Genomic DNA, 17756 nt, shown 5'->3' with positions numbered 1-17756 from the left:
CCCGGCAGGAGCTGTGAAAGAGGAGCTCAGCCAACACCAAGAAGAAACTCTTGGAAGGTTTGAATCTTCCGGGAAAATGCCTGGCGGCTTGTGAGGTGGCAATCGCCCCATCTCTAGACCGTAAGTTCCTTGTGGGCGGGGAATGTGTCTAACAACTCTGTTCTATCGGACTCTCCCAAGCGCTTAGTACAGTGCCCTGTCCACGGTAAGCGCTCAGTAAGTAGCACCGACTGATTGAAAAAATACGATTGCTGGATCAACGCATCAGGTGTCTAGTGGGGCATTTGCAACACTGCTTTGGCATCACTGCCACCATCAAACATAGAGCTCTGTGGCAGGTGGTCACTGAGGCGTGGGGATCATTTTTCCGCAGGAAAAAATGTGCATAATTACATCAGAGAGAAATTGTGAGTTCCCTCTGGTACTTATGGAGTTCAGTCCTGCAGTCTTTCTATTCTGTTATATTGTATGCTCCCAAGTGCTAGTTCAGTGCTCTGCACAAAGTAAGCGCTCAGTAAATACCATCGATTGATTGATTTCAGGGCTTCAGTTCCTGAGGGATGTCCTGGGAGAGCTGTTATTGCCCTGGACTGGGGGACAAAGATTTAGGGTGGGGAGGGGCACTGTTCTAAGTGTTTGGGAAGTAAAATCAAAGGTTTCTTAAATTACCAAGGCTAATTAATCAGTTGGAATTTGTTGAGCACTTACCGTGTGCAGGGCACGATATTAGGTGCTTGGGAGAGTACAATAGAGTCTATCGACGTATCCCTGCCCTCAGGGAGCTTACAGTCTCCTGTGTGCGGAGCACTGTACTAAGCACTTGGGAGAGTGCAATAGAGTTAGAAGACACGTCCCCTCTCAAGGAATTTGCAGTCCGTTGTGTGCAGAGTACTGTACTAAGCACTTAGGAGAGTACATGGTGAGATATTTCACTTAGCAGAATGCAAGTTAGAGCGTCAATGCCCTGTCACACCACAACTGAACTTGTGAGGTGCATAGAGAAAGAAGGGGGTAGCAGAACCCCTGGAGAACTTAAACACTTTGATATTCACTCTAGCCCCACAGCACTATGTACTTAACCTTCTACTCTGCCACTCCCCTTATCCGTAATTGATTTTAATGTCTGTCTCCCCGACCAGATTGCAAACTCCTTGAGGGCATGGATCGTGTCTCTCTATTCTATCGTACTCTTCCTAGCGCATAGTCCAGTGCTCTGCACAGAGTAAGTTCTCAATAAATACCATTGATTTGGTTGGGTGGGCTATCAGGTGGAAGGAGAGCTAGAACCTGCAATGGCTGACTGGAGAGTCTGGGCCGGGGGCCCGGGAGGAAGAAGAGTTAGATTGTCCTTCCAGACTGTTAGCTCGCTGTGGGCAGGGAACATGTCTATCTACTATGGTATATTGTTATACTGGACTCTCCCAAGTACTTAGTATCATGCTTCTCGCACAGTAAGCGCTCAATAAATATGATTGATTGATGACTGCAGAGGGGCAGACAGGCAGGGGGAGAATGTGAGACACCAAAAATACATGAATGGATCTTGTCTATGAGCTAGTGTATGTACCGAATCGGATTTAGCTTTTGAAATCTTGCATTTAGTTCAGTTTATCAAAGGAGTTTCCACCTTAGTTCTCCAAAGCCTCTATTTCACGAGCTTGTAGGTTGTATGGTTGAAAACATTTCCCCCCTCCCGATATTCAATCTAGTTTTCCTATCGTCATTATGCCTAGTCACACACTCTTCTAACTTGCTGCGGAATCTTTCTTCCTCCTAGGACAATCCACAGCATTTCCATTTATTAGTCCTCTGGCTGATAGTCTTTCATTGGGATTCCAGTCCTGGGAACGCTGCTGGTATTGAAGCAATTGTTGTTGTCTTATGCTGTCGAGCTGTGAATGACCCATAGCGACGCCATAGACACATCTCTCCCAGAACCCCCCACTTCCATCTGCAATCGTTCTGGTAGTGTATCAATAGAGTTTTCTTGGTAAAAATCCGGAAGTGGTTTACCATTGCCTCCTTCCGCGCAGTAAATGAGTCCCTGCCCTCGACTCTCTTCCGTGCCGCTGCTGCCCAGCATGGGTGAGTTTTGACTTGTAGCAGATTGCCTTCCACTCGCTAGCCACTGCCCAAGCTAGGAATGGAATGGGTATGCCTCTGCTTGACTCTCCCTCCTGTAGTCATGACTGGTAGAGTACTGGAAACTCTCCAGGTGCCACCCTGAGAGGATACTGAAGCAATAGGTGCCAGCATTTCATTGTGAGTCTAGGGTTGAAAAAGAGGTAGGGTTTTTATGGGAGAGGGGGACTGGGAGGGGCAGGTTACCAGGCCAGGAAGCCACCATTTTAGGTCTTTTCAGCACTCAGTGGAAACACCCAGGTCTTGTCAGAGGCCTAAGGTGAACAAGGCTGAGAATCCACTTTTGGCCTCTATGATTGAAGCCATTTGCTGCTGATATGTAGATGATAATAATAATAATGATGGTATTTGTTAAGTGCTTGCTATGTGCGAAGCACTGTTCTAAGCGCTGATGGAGAGGAAGAGTCTCAGATTTGGAAAAATTCTCCCAGGGCTTGAGCTGTCTGAATTGTGATGGTTCCGAGGATCTGAGAAGGAAGCATGTATCTCTTTCATGGCAGATCTTACCCTCGTAACTAGGAGGTATTGGATTCCATTCCCGAGTCTGCCATCACTTGCTCTGTGACCTTGGACAAGTCGCTTCACCTCTTTGGTCCTCAGCTTCTTCTTGTTAAGATGGCGATGGTGGAATAATGTGCTTGTTGAAAACCCTTTGTGAATCACTCATAGGAGAAAGGTAGAAGTTATAAATGAGAGTTTAAGCTTTGGAAGATGAATAAAGGAAATTGGAGAAGTTAGGCATTTCCGAAGCTTTTTAGCATATGCATCAATTCAAATCAATAGTATCTATTGAGCTCTTCCTGTGTTCCGGGCAGTGTGCTTGGGAGAGTCTAATGTAACAGAGTTGCTAGACGTGTTCCCTACCCACCACAAGCTTACAGTCTAGAGGGGGAGACAGACATTAATATACCTAAATAAATTAGGGATATGATAAATCATGGCTCTTTCAAAACAAGATCTTATGTGAAATCATTTCAAATGATTTTGGAAAATGAGTTGTGTAAAGGTAAATTACTGATCATTCAGCTAAACGTATCTGGGGCAATTGTGTTGAGTTTTCTAGAGTCTCCTTCTCCTCTAGGATTTATTCAGATTCATTGACTTGCGCTTGGTAAATTTGGCTCCTATTTCATTGTAACATTTGCTTTTACAATGTTCCTTAGCCCCAGGGCCCTGTGGGCAGAAGGGCTCATAAATAAAAAATTATGGAAATAATTTTATTATCTAGCCAAACAATTTTTAGCGCACCTCTTGAGGGACGTGAGCAGAAATCTGAGAAGAAAAGAACATCAGCCTGGAGCTCATTCATTCATTCATTCATTCATTCATTCATTCATTCATTCGTATTTATTGAGCGCTTACTATGTGCAGAGCACTGTACTAAGCGCTTGGGATGAACAAGTCGGCAACAGATAGAGACAGTCCCTGCTGTTTGACGGGCTTACGGTCTAATCGGGGGAGACGAACAGACAAGAACAATGGCAATAAACAGGGTCAAGGGGAAGAACATCTCGTAAAAACAATGGCAACTAAATAGAATCAAGGCGATGTACAATTCATTAACAAAATAAATAGGGTAACGAAAATATATACAGTTGAGCGGACGAGTACAGTGCTGTGGGGATGGGAAGGGAGAGGTGGAGGAGCAGAGGGAAAAGGGGAAAATGAGGGTTTAGCTGCGGAGAGGTAAAGGGGGGATGGCAGAGGGAGTAGAGGGAGAAGAGGAGCTCAGTCTGGGAACGCCTCTTGGAGGAGGTGATTTTTAAGTAGGGTTTTGAAGAGGGAAAGAGAATCAGTTTGGCGGAGGTGAGGAGGGAGGGCGTACCAGGACCGCGGGAGGACGTGACCCAGGGGTCGACGGCGGGATAGGCGAGACCGAGGGACGGCGAGGAGGTGGGCGGCAGAGGAGCGGAGCGTGCGGGGTGGGCGGTAGAAAGAGAGAAGGGAGGAGAGGTAGGAAGGGGCAAGGTGATGGAGAGCCTCGAAGCCTAGAGTGAGGAGTTTTTGTTTGGAGCGGAGGTCGATAGGCAACCGCTGGAGTTGTTTAAGAAGGGGAGTGACATGCCCAGATCGTTTCTGCGGGAAGATGAGCCGGGCAGCGGAGTGAAGAATAGACCGGAGCGGGGCGAGAGAGGAGGAAGGGAGGTCAGAGAGAAGGCTGACACGGTAGTCTAGCCGGGATATAACGAGAGCCCGTAATAGTAAGGTAGCCGTTTGGGTGGAGAGGAAAGGGTGGATCTTGGCGATATTTTAGAGGTGAAACCGGCAGGTCTCGGTAACGGATAGGATGTGTGGGGTGAACGAGAAGGACGAGTCAAGGATGACACCGAGATTGCGGGCCTGCGGGACGGGAAGGATGGTCGTGCCATCCACGGTGATAGAGAAGTCTGGGAGAGGACCAGGTTTGGGAGGGAAGATGAGGAGCTCAGTCTCGCTCATGTTGAGTTTTAGGTGGCGGGCCGACATCCAGGTGGAGACGTCCCGGAGGCAGGAGGAGATGCGAGCCTGAAGGGAGGGGGAGAGGACAGGGGCGGAGATGTAGATCTGCGTGTCATCTGCGTAGAGATGGTAGTCAAAGCCGTGAGAGCGGATGAGTTCACCGAGGGAGTGAGTGTAAATGGAGAACAGAAGAGGGCCAAGAACTGACCCTTGAGGAACTCCAACAGTTAAAGGATGGGAGGGGGAGGAGGCTCCAGCGAAGGAGACCGAGAATGATCGGCCAGAGAGGTAAGAGGAGAACCAGGAGAGGACAGAGTCCGTGAAGCCAAGGTGAGATAAGGTATGGAGGAGGAGGGGATGGTCGACAGTGTCAAAGGCAGCAGAGAGGTCAAGGAGGATCAGAATGGAGTAGGAGCCATTGGATTTGGCAAGAAGGAGGTCATGGGTGACCTTAGAGAGAGCAGTCTCGGTAGAGCGGAGGGGACGGAAGCCAGATTGGAGGGGGTCTAGGAGAGAATGGGAGTTAAGGAATTCTAAGCATCGATTGTAGACGACTCGTTCTAGGATTTTGGAAAGGAAGGGTAGTAGGGAGATAGGACGATAACTGCATGCTCAATGAGTGTCTTTTCCTGACATCTCACAAATGTGTTGTGATTTATTTTGTTTATTTTTAGAAGTGTAAAACCATGCTAATGACTCAGTCCCCAAGGAAATGCATTTTCCATATTTCCAGCAGTGATTGTCAAAATGGGAAACTCAGTTTAGCACATCCTTTTCCCCCAGTTCATTCTTTGCTCAACCATTTCTGATCCAATCTCTTCTCCTTGCTTGACGTCTAAATCAAATATGGACACCTGTGGACAACAACTTGGGAATCTAAGTTGAAATCCAAGTTGGATTCAACTTGGACAACTGTGAATATGAGTGTATATATTTTGACATAAAGGGCAGTGGTGTATTAAATATATGTATTATATGTATCTATGTCATTGTCCTTAGTTGTGTTATACATTAATCAATCAGTCATATTTATTGAATGCTTATGGTGTGCAGAACATTGTATTAAGTTCTTGGGAGAGTACGGTATGACAAAATTAGTTGGCATGTTCTCTGCCCACAATGACCACACAATCTAGCTTAGAACAGTACTATGCATGCAGTAAGTGCTCAATAATTTCGACTGATTAGAGGATGAATTTACAGGGATCTTATATATGCATACATATATATCTATATACATAAAACACATGGTTGTCATTTATGTTGTAATAGCATTGACAGCAAAATTCACCTAAGGGTGCCTGTGTGACTAAGCCTTGCCTCACATGCCCTTGAAACTTTTACAGTCAATCTATCAGTGGTATTTATTGAACACCTTCTGAGTGCTAAGTACTGTACTGAATGCCTGGGAGAGGACTGCAGAAGCAAAACACAAGTTCTCCTGCCCTCAAGAAGTTTTACAGCCTAAGGGGGAGACAGACAAAAATTATTCACAAAGAATGCGAGCCAGAGGAAGTACAAGGGTAGAATAGGTAGTTATGTAAAGGTCCAGGTGAAATATAAGAAAGAATGATTGAATGTACATTACATATGTATATGAGCGTAAGTGCTGGGAGCGGGTATAAATACCAGAGTGCTAAGAGTGCTGTCGGGATCGTACAATCAGGGCTGCTGGGAATCGATCGGGGAAGGCTTCCTGGAGGAGGTGAGAATTTTAGAAGGACTTTGAAGATGGCTAATAGATGAGGCAAATTTCAAAAGGCCTTTGAAGATGGGGTGGGCGGTGGTCTGTCAGATGTGAAGGAGGAGGGAGTTCCAGACAATGAGAGGGTATGAGAGAGAGGTCAGCGGCAGGGGAGACCAAAGCAGGGCATGGTGAGTAGGTTAGCTTGAGGGGAACAGAAGAGTGCAAGCTGGTGTGCAGCGGGAGAAGAGAGCAGTTACATAAAGAGGGGAGAGAGCTGATGGAGTACCTTCAAGCCAACGACGGTCAGGAATTTCTGCTTGATGTAAGAAATGGGCAACCACTGCAGATTTTTGAGGAGTGGGGAGATGTGTTGTACTCTCCCAAGCACTTAGTACGGTGCTTTGCACATTGTAGGTGTGCAATAAATGCCATCGATTGATTATGTAAAAAAGCCCAGGTAAGGGCCCAGGCTGAGTTTCCAACCCATGCCGACAGCTAACATGCAATGCCAGCTCCTGACTGAGAACAGTGGCATTCTCTCACTCAAGAAATATCAATCTTATTTTCTCTGCCTGCCATATGGGCCTGTGTGGAAAGAATGAGTTCTGAGCCTCCAATTAGCTGATGTGAGGTCTTGCCCACAGGAGAAGAGACCCCCGTTCACCTTCCCAAACCTGCAGCGCTAGTTTATGCCCTTACTCTTGTTTGACATCTCTTTCAGTGATGGATGACAGGAATTACATTGGTTAACCTCTCTGCAGAACACAAAATGCTTGTTGGGAGGAGACTCTTCTGAGAACTCGGTCCCCGAAGGCAGTGTGATGGAGAGAGGTCATGAATCCTGGAAGAGGGGGAGGCAAGAGGATCAGTGTTTTCATCCTGCTGCCATCTAGGTTTTACACAGGTGTCTTTGCCTCACTAAGGACTCAGATCGGAGCTGCAGAGGCAGACACCATAAAAATAATAATTACGATAATAATTGTGGTATTCGTTAAGCCAGGCACTATATGCCAGGCACTGTACTAAGCACTGGGTTGGACACAGTCCCTGTCCCACATAGGGCTCAGAGTCTTAATCCCCATTTTCCAGATGAGGTAACTGAGACACAGAGAAGTTAAGTGACTTGCTCAAGGTCACAGAGCAGACAAGTGGCAGAGCCAGGGTTAGAACATCGGTCCTCTGACTCCCAGGCCCGGGCTCTCTCCAGTAGGCCATTATTCCTACTAGACTGTAAGCTTCTTAATAATAATTATGGTATTTGTTAAGCACTTACTATGTGCCAAGCACTGTTCTAAGTGCTGGGGTAGATACAAGGTAATCAGGTTGTCCCATGTGGGTTTCATGGTTTTAATCCCCATTTTACAGATGAGGTAATGGAGGCACAGAGGAGTTAAGTGGCCTGCCCAAGGTCACATAGACAAGTGGAAGAGGCGGGATTAGGACCCACATCCTCTGACTCCCAAGCCTGTGCTCTTTCCTCTAAGTCATGCTGCTTCTTGAGGCTAGGGATCCCGTCTGCTAACTCTACTGTATTGTACTCTCCCAAGTGCGTAGTACAGTGCTTGGCCCACGGTAGTGCTCAGTTAGTACCACTGATGATGAGGTTGATAATCCACTGGGTATTCAGGCCCTGGATGATGATGGAGTCTCTTGTGGGGAACGAGAAAATGTGCAGAAAAGTTGATTACAGTTTTGGTGGTTTGTACAGGTAAACGCTCATCAGATGACTGTATAACCCCCAAATATTCTGCCCCCCCCCCCACTCCCTTACCCCCACCCCAGCACCTGGTCCCTTCCTGGTCAGTTCATTCTATCAGTCGTCTTAGCCTACATGTGTATATCTATTGGTTAACTATTTTCTTATTCTTTTTCTGATTGGCTTTTTTTTTCCTGCTTAGATTGTAAGCTCCTCGAGGGTAGGGGCTATATCTTCTACTTGTACTCTCCCAAGTGCTTAGGATAGTGCCCCACATAAAGCAGATTCTCAGTAAGTGTTGGTGTTGATGATGATGGTGACGCTGAAAATGTGGTTGTTTTACAAGTCAGGTCATCTTGATATCCCTCTTCTGAGAATATGCGATAGCTGTTTCTTGCATATTCAGTCCACATACTCAATAGGGCCATACATCTCAGAAGTCTGGACCCAAGCAACGTCCCCCAAATGTCAATTGATGCTGCCATAGTTGACATCATCAGGACGTGCCACAGTTTGGAAGTAGTAATGGAGAGGAAAAGAGTGATTATAAAGTGAAAACCACAGAGATAAAAAAGAGATTCAGCAGACAGCAAGAGCAGAGGAAACCTAGAGAAAGTCCATATGAAATAATCCTGTAGGGACAAAGGCCATCAGGATCTTGGGCAGTTTGGGAAAGGCAGGGCTGCAATTCATGAACCTAGAAATGGCTTCCTTCTCATGAGGAATTATCATATACCCTCTCTTGTCTCCTTTAAGGTAATTGATCACAACATCTCCAGTGACACAGTCAATCAAAGGTATTTATTGAGTGCTTACAGGGTGCAGATCACTGAACTAGGTGCTTGGGAGTATATCTTATAATTAGTAGATGTGTTTTCTCCCTCCAAGGAGCTCTCAGTTTAAGCAAGGGGAACAGCCACTAAAAAATGTTACAGATAGGAAGATGTAATAGAGTATAAACATCTCTTGTATAGGGGATCGTGAGTATGTAAGGGAGTTCTGGGAGGGGGCAGGGCATAAGCGAGAGGTCAGGAGAGGCGAGAATGAGGCTCTGTTTTATTGGTAATTTATCATCAACATGTAATTGAGCTTTTCTGTCTGGAGGATATCCATCCTGAAAATAGCAGTCAGCAAATACCAACACTTAGCTATACCTAGACCCTTTCTACATTTCATTAAAAAAGAAAGGGAAAGTTACTTGCTGAACACATCTGTCTTATTAACCAGTGTCGGAATCAATTGTATTTATTGAGTGGCTTACTGTGTGCAGAGCCCTGTACTAAGCACTTGGGAGAGTACAATGTAAGAGTTGGTAGACAGAGTTCCCTGCCCACAATGAGGTTATGGCCTAGAGATAGGTACATGAGTGCTGTGGGGCTGATTTAAGGGATGATGTAAGGGTGCAAGGGCGATATAGAAGGGAGGGAGAGAAATTGACCCTTGGCACCTTGATATATGCCCCACTCCACACCCCACAACACTTACATACTTATCTTTGAATTATATATTACAAATTATCTATTCATATTAATGTCTGTCACCCCCTGTAGACTGTAAACTCGTTATGGCCAGGTAACGTGACTGCTAATTCAGTTGTATTGGACTCTCCCAAGTGCTTAGTACAGTGCTCTGCACATAGTATGCACTCAATAAATACTAATTTGATTGATCAAATGAAGAGGAAATGAAGGCTTAGTCGAGGAAGGCCTTTTCTCTAGGTCTTTCAAAATCCCGATGACTTTGCTGATCTCCATTTGGATTCCTTGGAATAATTTCTCTCTCTAACACATCCAAGTGTCTCAAGGTGAAAAAGGGAAAGATATCCAATCCTTTCCCTACAAGCCAGTGGTGATCCATCTTTCCCCCTTTCCTCTGGGAATCAGTAGACCTGGGTTCTATTCTCAGTTCTACATGTAGCTGGTTAACAGGGTTGAAGACCTCACACACACACTCTGCAAGGTGCTGCACCTCTGTTCTGCTCTCCTTTTGGCTCATTGCACTTGGGGCCTCAGTGGCAATCCACCCAGGCAAGGGCAGAAACTCCTTGCCCTGGACTTGAAAGCAGTTAATCCCCTTGTCCCCTCCTACCTCACTTAGCTACTTTCCTCTTACAATCCAGTCGTGCACACTTGGCTCCTCTAGTACCTACCTATTCACTGTACCTCGATCTCGTCTAGCTCACCGCCAACCTCTCTCCCGCATTCTGCCTTTGGCCTGGAATGCTCTCCTTCCCCCAACCCCCCTTCATATCTGACAGTTACTCTCCCCAACTTGTTGAAGGCACATCACCTCCAAGAAGCCTTCCCCGACTAAGCACTCATTTCCTCTTTTCCCACTTCTGTGTCGCTCTGATTTGCCCCTCCCCCAGCCCCACAGCTGATACATTCATATCCGTAATTTATTTATATTAATATCTGTCTCCCCCTCTAGACTGTGAGCTCATTGTGGGCAGGGAATGTGTCTACCAACTCTGTTATATGGTACTCTCTCAAGGACTTAGTAGAATGTTCTGCACACAGTAAGCGCTCAATAAATATGATTGGGCAAGAGAGTTTGAGTGATGCTGTATAAACCGCTAGTGCTCTCATCATTTCCTCTGCACGGGTTCTCAGTCCTGAAATCCGACTGAGGCTTATCCACCATTACTGATGGGAGACTCCATCATCTTCAGTACCAGCTCTGATTCCCGACGCTTCCCCCTTCCCCTTTACTAAAGCCAGTAAAGCACAGTGAGACTAGCCCCAAGTGGCCCTCTGAGTGGATTGTTCAAATTCAAGGCGGCCCGCCTTCAGTCCTTTCCGTTTGACAAATTTTCATTTTGAGGCAGGAAATGAAGATTTTTTCAGCTGCCAAGGGTCATTTTGTCCAACCTATCCTGTGATCAGTCTCAGAGAAAATTTCCCAGCCTTTCCTGGCAGGGGAGTTCAAATCTGACTGCAAGAAATGGTGAACGTTCTTTGAAACCTCCTTTCATGTCTTTTTAAGTAATGAAATCAAGATAACCCCATCTCTGTACATGGGTCATGCACAATTCACTTTTTATGCTGCAGTATTGTTTAATAAGTAGGAGTAGGTGTGTCTCACAATACAACTTAGTTATATTCCTTGCAAATATGGTACAATCAAGTGGTATTTAGAGAGTACCTGCTGTGTGCAGAGCACCGTACTAAGTGCTTGGGAAAGGACAATACAATAGGATTGGGAGACATGATTACTGCCCACAGAGAACTTAGATGGAGAGGTAGACATTAAAATAAATTACAGACGGTTAAGTTCATAAGTTCTGAGGGGCTGGGGGACGGGTGAGTCTCAAAGTGCTAAATTCACAATACAAAATGGTTATATCATGAACAGCTAAACTGTGTGATATATTTTCCCCACAGACTTATGTGTTGTAGTTAAGGAACTGTTCCAGAACCTTTGTTAAAGTAATTCAAAGCATAACATATCAACATTCACTAAATGAGGAGTTCTAAGCGGTGTGGCCTAGTGGAAAGTGCATGGGCCTGGGAGTCAGAGGATCTGGGGTCTAGACCAGGCTCTGCCACTTGCCTGCTGTGTGACCTTGGGCAAGTCAGGGGCCTCAGTTTCCTCATCTGCAAAATGGGGATTCAAAGCTGTTCTTCCTTACTTAGACTGTGGGACCTGATGATCTTGTATCTACCCCAGCGCTTAGTACAGTGCTTAACACATACTAAGAGCTTAAAAAATACCACAATTATTAGTATAACTGAATCTCTGTAGCAGTAGAAGCTTGTACAGAGAAGCAGCGTGGCTCAGTGGAAAGAGAACGGGCTTGGGATTCAGAGGCCGTGGGTTCTAATCCCAGCTCCGCTGCTTGTCTGTTGTGTGACCTTGGGCAAGTCACTTAACTTCTCTGTGCCTCAGTTCCCTCATCTGTAAAATGGGGAGTAAGACTGTGAGCCCCATGTGGGACAACCTGATTACCTTGTATCTACCCCAGTGCTTAGAACAGTGCTTGGCACATAGTAAGGGCTTAACAAATGCCACCATTATTGTTATTATTACTATTATTTTTCAACTTCAGTGAATAATTTGTTCTTCTTAAAACATCTTTTAGCTGACAAACTTCTTCTGCGCACTTCCTCACACCTTAGAACTCCTCTCCATTAGGGTCTTCTTTTTCAGTCATATTTCCAGATTAATCTGCTTTCTTGAAATTGATGTAAAACTCTTTAATGCCAAGATTTTAGCTGGAGGTGGAGTGACTATAACTTCATCTGTTTTGACATTTAACAGTGATGCATTGAATTGTCAAAGTTCGATGAGGTCCTTTTTGGACCAACAGTTCCTCTCAATGAGAGAGAATTAACTCATTGACACCTGCATCATTCATTTCTAAATAATGCTGTCTTTCTAGTTCAACTACTTGAAGCAGCATGGTCAGGTTGAAAGACCGCAGAACTAGGAGTCGGGAAACATGGGTTCTAATCCCTGCTCCACCACATGCCTGCTGTGTGACTTTGTGAAAGGCACTTAACTTCTTTGGGCCTCAGTTTCCTCATCTCTAAATCGGAGATTAAAATACCTGTTATTCCGGCTTAGATTGTAACCCCAGTGTGGGACAGGGATAGTGTCCAACCTGATTACCTTACATTTACTCCAGGGCTTAGTACAATGGTTGGCACATAGTAAGTGCTTAAAAATGCCACAATTATTATTGTTGTTGTTATTAAGTTTATCTGCTCAGAAAAATCTGACACAAACTGTGGGCAGAACTTCCTTGAGATCCTTTCTTTCATTGCTGACTGTTTCGTCTCAACCCAGGTAGGGAGGCACAGGGAGGGATTTACTTGGGCTGAAAGCGGAGGCTCAGGTTCGAATCCCACCTCTGCTGCTTTCCCTGCCGAGTGGCCTTGGGCATGTCAACCTTTCTGGGACTCAGTTCCACTGTCTGTAAAATGGGAGTAAATTACATGCTCTCTTAGATTGAGAGTCCCACTTAATACAGGGACTGTGTGTCATCTGATAATCTTCTATTTACCCCATTGTTTAGCAGGGCACCTAGCAAGCACTTACTAGTAGAGAAGCAGAGTGGCCTAGTGGATAAACATGGGCCTGGGAGTCAGAAAAACCTGGATTCTAATCCTGGCTCTGCCTCATGTCGGCTGTGTGACTTTGGACAAGTCACTTCACTTCTCTGTGCCTCAGTTACCTCATTTTTAAATTGGAGATTAAGACTGTGAGCCCAGTGTAGGACAGGGACTGTGTCCAACCGGATTATCTTGTACCTACCCCAGCCCGGTATATATTGCCTGGCACATAGTAGGTACTTAGCAAATAACATAAAAAAACAGAACACACACACACACACAATTCTGATAAATGTGAATCTACTCCAGGGCTTAGAACAGTGCTTGACACATAGTAGCGTGGCTCAGTGGAAAAAGCCCGGGCTTGGGAGTTGGAGGTCATGGGTTCTAATCCCGGCTCTGCCGCTTGTCAGCTGTGTGACTTTGGGCAAGTCACTTCACTTCTCTGGGCCTCAGTTCCCTCATCTGTAAAATGGGGATGAAGACTGTGAGTCCCACGTGAGACAACCTGATCACCTTGTATCCCCCCCAGCGCTTAGAACAGTGCTTTGTACATAGTAAGCGCTTAAATACCGACATTATTATTAAGTGCTTACCAAATACCATAATAATAATAATACTAATCGTAATCCATCAAACATATTTATTAAGCGCTTATTATGTATAGAACACTGCACTAAACACTTGGAAGAGTAGAAATATAACAGAGTTGATTTCCTACCCACAGAAGCAGTGTGGCACAGTGGAAAGAGTCCGGGCTTGGGAGTCAGAGGTCATGGGTTCGAATCCCGGCTCTGCCACTTGTCAGCTGTGTGACTGTGGGCAAGTCACTTAAATTCTCTGTGCCTCAGTTACCTCATCTGTAAAATGGGGATTAAGAATGTGAGCCTCACATGGGACAACCTGATTACCCTGTACCTATCCCAGCGCTTAGAACAGTGCTCTGCACATAGTAAGCACTTAACAAATACCAACATTATTATTATTCTAGAGGAGTAATTATAATAATATATCCATAATTTTTAATTTGTTATTCTTAAAGCAGCTTAGCACCCCTCTCCCTCCCAATAAATGGGGTGTTGGAATATTTCAACTCTTTGGCGTTGGTATTACTTGGCTTCCAACCTGGACCAGTGGATATCACCTGAGGGGAACATTGTACTGATAAAAAATGGAGAAACAAAACTGTTCTGAGGGGGATGAAGCAAGCTTGAGTGGTAAACAATGCCTTTACATTAGAGACTCAACACTTATTTAAAACAAGGAAGCAAGCCAGTCTTTCTTATCTTCCTCATCATCGTCCTCATCCCAGCCCCCACGCTGACCTTGGTGTTATCCTTGACTCCTCTATCTCATTCAACCCACACAATAGTAAGCGCTCAATAAATACTATTGAATGAATGAATGAATATCACCAAATCCTGTCGGTTTAACCTTCACAACTTTGCTAAAATCCACCTTTTCCTCCATCCAAACTACTACCACATTGATCCAAGCACTTATGCCTTGATTATTGCAGCAGCCTCCTTGTTGACCTTAGTACAGTGCAAGTGCTCTTAGTACAGTGTTCTGCACACCATAAACGTTCAATAAATATGATCAATTGACCTCCCTGCCTCCTGTCTCACCCCACTTCAGTCCCTACTTCACTCTGTTTTCCAGAAAAGTTTTCAATTAAATTTTCATTCAGCCCATGTCTCTTCACTCCTCTAGAACCTCCACTGGTTGCCCATCCACCTCTGCATCAAACAGAAACTCCTTTGGACCTCTCTATCTAGTGTACCACCTTGTAGTCAAGTAGTAAGAATCTGGAGGAAATGATTTCATTTGCCCTCTGAGCTCTACTTAGACTGAACGCCTAGGTAACAATGCTTACTGTGGTGTCTACTTATCTATAAAATGATAATGTGCATAATGAGTATACAAGGCCTCGTGTTGATTCAACATGCTGTTTTGGATGCAAGAGTTCACTTCTAATCTTCTTCTATTTAAACCCAGGCATTGAGCCCAATTTTCAGGCCTTGCTAGCAAATACATTAATGCTGCTTATTATTTCCTTGGTGGATGGAAAAATTAACTCCAATTCTTTTGTGCTAGACCACGTGTTTGGCGAAGTCACATTAAAGCAAAAGCCGATTTTTAACTTTTGGAAAAAATGCCTGTGTCTGACATAGAAAACATTTTGACGTTGATGCTAGAAATTCGAGTTTAGGGTGTGTAGGGAATTTAGGAGGAACCCGACTCCTATAAGTACCCAGCTTTTGCCCAACCCACCTAGCTTGGAACTGGTGATCAGTGTGTGGGTGATTCAGGAAGGTCCTTGAAAGTATCGGCTGTGCAACCTTGGGTGAGTCACTTCACTTCTCTGTGTTTCAGCTTCCTTGCTTGAAAAATGGGGCTCAAATCCCTTTTCTCCCACCTCCTTAGATAATAATAATAATAATAATGGTATTTGTTAAGCACTATGTGCCAAGCACTGTTCTAAACACTGGGGTAGATACATGGTATTCAGGTTGTCTCACGTGGGGCTCACAGACTTCAGCCCCATTTTACAGATGAGGGAACTGGGGCACAGAGAAGTTAAGTGATTTGCCCAGAGTCACACAGATGACAAGTGGCAGAGGTGGGATTAGAACCCACGACCTCTGATTCCCAAGCCCATGTTCTTTCCACTAAGCCACGCTGCTTCTCTTAGATTGCGATCCCCATGTAGGACAGGGACTGTGTCCAACCTGATTGTATTTCATCTTTCCCAGCGCTTAGTTTAGTGCTTGGCACGTAGTGCTTAGCAAATACCACAACTATCATTAAGTCTGAACCTGCCAGCCTACTCATTGAATGGGGTTCTACAGGCAGGCGGGTTCTCTGTTGTATCTGGTTGGCTGAAGATTTACAGTTCTGGCAGAAAAAGTAGTCACTTCACATCAGAGAAGCAGCGTGGCTCAGTGGAAGGAGCCCGGGCTTGGGAGTCAGAGATCATGGGTTCGAATCCCGACTCTGCCCCTTGTCAGCTGTGTGACTGTGGGCAAGTCACTTCACTTCTCGTGCCTCAGTTCCCTCATCTGTAAAATGGGGATGAAGACTGTGAGCCTCACGTGGGACAACCTCATTCCCCTGAATCTACCCCAGTGCTTAGAACAGTGCTCTGCACGTAGTAAGCGCTTAACAAATACCAACATTATTATTATAAACCTGAGCCATCACCTCCAGTAAAATTTGTAGAAGAGCTTGGATTTCAGCAGCAAAGGGCAGTTTTGTTGGTCATATTGGGGCTGGTCATTAACATCACTCCAGATGATACATGGACTTCCTTTCACTGGGAAATTGTCCTTGAAACATCTGGGCTGATGATGCTCTACTTGCCGAATTGTACGTTCCAAGCGCTTAGTACAGTGCTCTGCACATAGTAAGCGCTCAATAAATACTATTGAATGAATACTTTCTAGGAATGTCAGGGTCTCATATTCATTGTTTTTCTTAATAATTATAATAATGATAGTATTTATTAGGCACTTACTATGTGGCAAGCACTGTGCTAAGCCGTAATAATAATAATAATGATTGTGGTATTTGTTAAGCGCTTACTGTGTGCCGAGCACTGTACTAAGTACTGGGGCAGATACAAGCAAATCAGGTTGGACACAGTCTCTGTCCCACGTGGGGCTCCCAGTCTCAATCCCCATTTTACAGATGAGATAACTGAGGCACAGAGAAGTGAAGTGAGTAGCCCAAGGTCACACAGCAGACAAGTGATGGAGCTGGGCTAGAGTAAATACAAGATAACAGATCAGACACAGTCCCTGTCCCACAGGGGCTTAAGAGGGAGGAAGAGCTCGTTCTGGGCAGGGAATGTGTGTTTATTGTGTTGTACTCTCCCAAGCACTTAGTACAGAGCTCAGCACACAGAAAGCACTCAATAAATATGATTGAATATTTTAACACCCATTTTACAGGTGAAGAAACTGAGGCCAAGAGACTTTAAGTGTCTTGCTCCAGTTCACACAGCAGGGAAGGGGCAGAGTCAGAACTGGAACGCTGATCCCCATCCTGTACTCTTGAAAAAAAGATCAGCCATTTTAAGGATCAGGTCAAGTGAGGAAGGGTTCCAGACAGACCCGCTTCATTGCACTACTTCAGTCAGAGGTCTGACTCCTTGGGTGTGGATAGATGATACCTGTCATCATGACCTCTGCCTTCCATCAAGCATGGCTAGTCCGAACATTGCCAAAAGCAAGTGGTGTAGTCACAGTGAGTCCTGAACAGAACGGGCCCTACCAGAGCTAGAGAGAGTGACTTCACCTTGGCCATTTAATGAAGCATGGCTTGGAGTCAGTCAGTCAATCGTATTTTGTAGTACAGTGTGCAGAGCACTGTACTAAGCGCTTGGGAGGGTACGACACAACAATAAACAGACACATTCCCTGCCCACTACGAGCTTACAGTCTAGAGGAGGAGGCAGACTGTTTTAAGCATAAAATACCCCTCGGGGTTTGTTGAAATTGTCTGGGAGGGATCTCAACAAATAAATATTCCTTCAAGTTTTCAAACAGATGGGGAACCACTTCCCAAAATGGATCCTGCGAGAACTCCTTGCAAAGAGAAGTGACTTGCAGGAGGTGACTGTGGTCCAATAGCTATAATGTAGACTTTATAGACGATTCCTCTGGAATAACTCATGGATTTGTCTATGTTAAGGTGGAAGGAAATAAGGGGAGGGAGAGAGGAGACTTGCAAACAT

At 45.1% G+C, this 17756-nt stretch overlaps 1 protein-coding gene and 1 non-coding gene across 2 annotated transcripts in view; one reads left to right on the top strand and one right to left on the bottom strand.

Moving 5' to 3' along the window:
* Positions 1-17756, top strand: part of FRMD3 (FERM domain containing 3) — a 242163-nt gene that overhangs the window by 25387 nt on the left and 199020 nt on the right. The window lies entirely within an intron of this gene.
* Positions 2096-2233, bottom strand: LOC114808633. Its single transcript, XR_003756477.1, has one exon. It is a non-coding gene; the product is annotated as a small nucleolar RNA SNORA7 (small nucleolar RNA).

Source organism: Ornithorhynchus anatinus, chromosome X5 (assembly GCF_004115215.2).
Source record: "Ornithorhynchus anatinus isolate Pmale09 chromosome X5, mOrnAna1.pri.v4, whole genome shotgun sequence".
Classification (NCBI taxonomy): domain Eukaryota; kingdom Metazoa; phylum Chordata; class Mammalia; order Monotremata; family Ornithorhynchidae; genus Ornithorhynchus; species Ornithorhynchus anatinus.
Note: the sequence above shows the minus strand (reverse complement) of the source record. Positions and strands in the feature narration are given on the sequence as shown.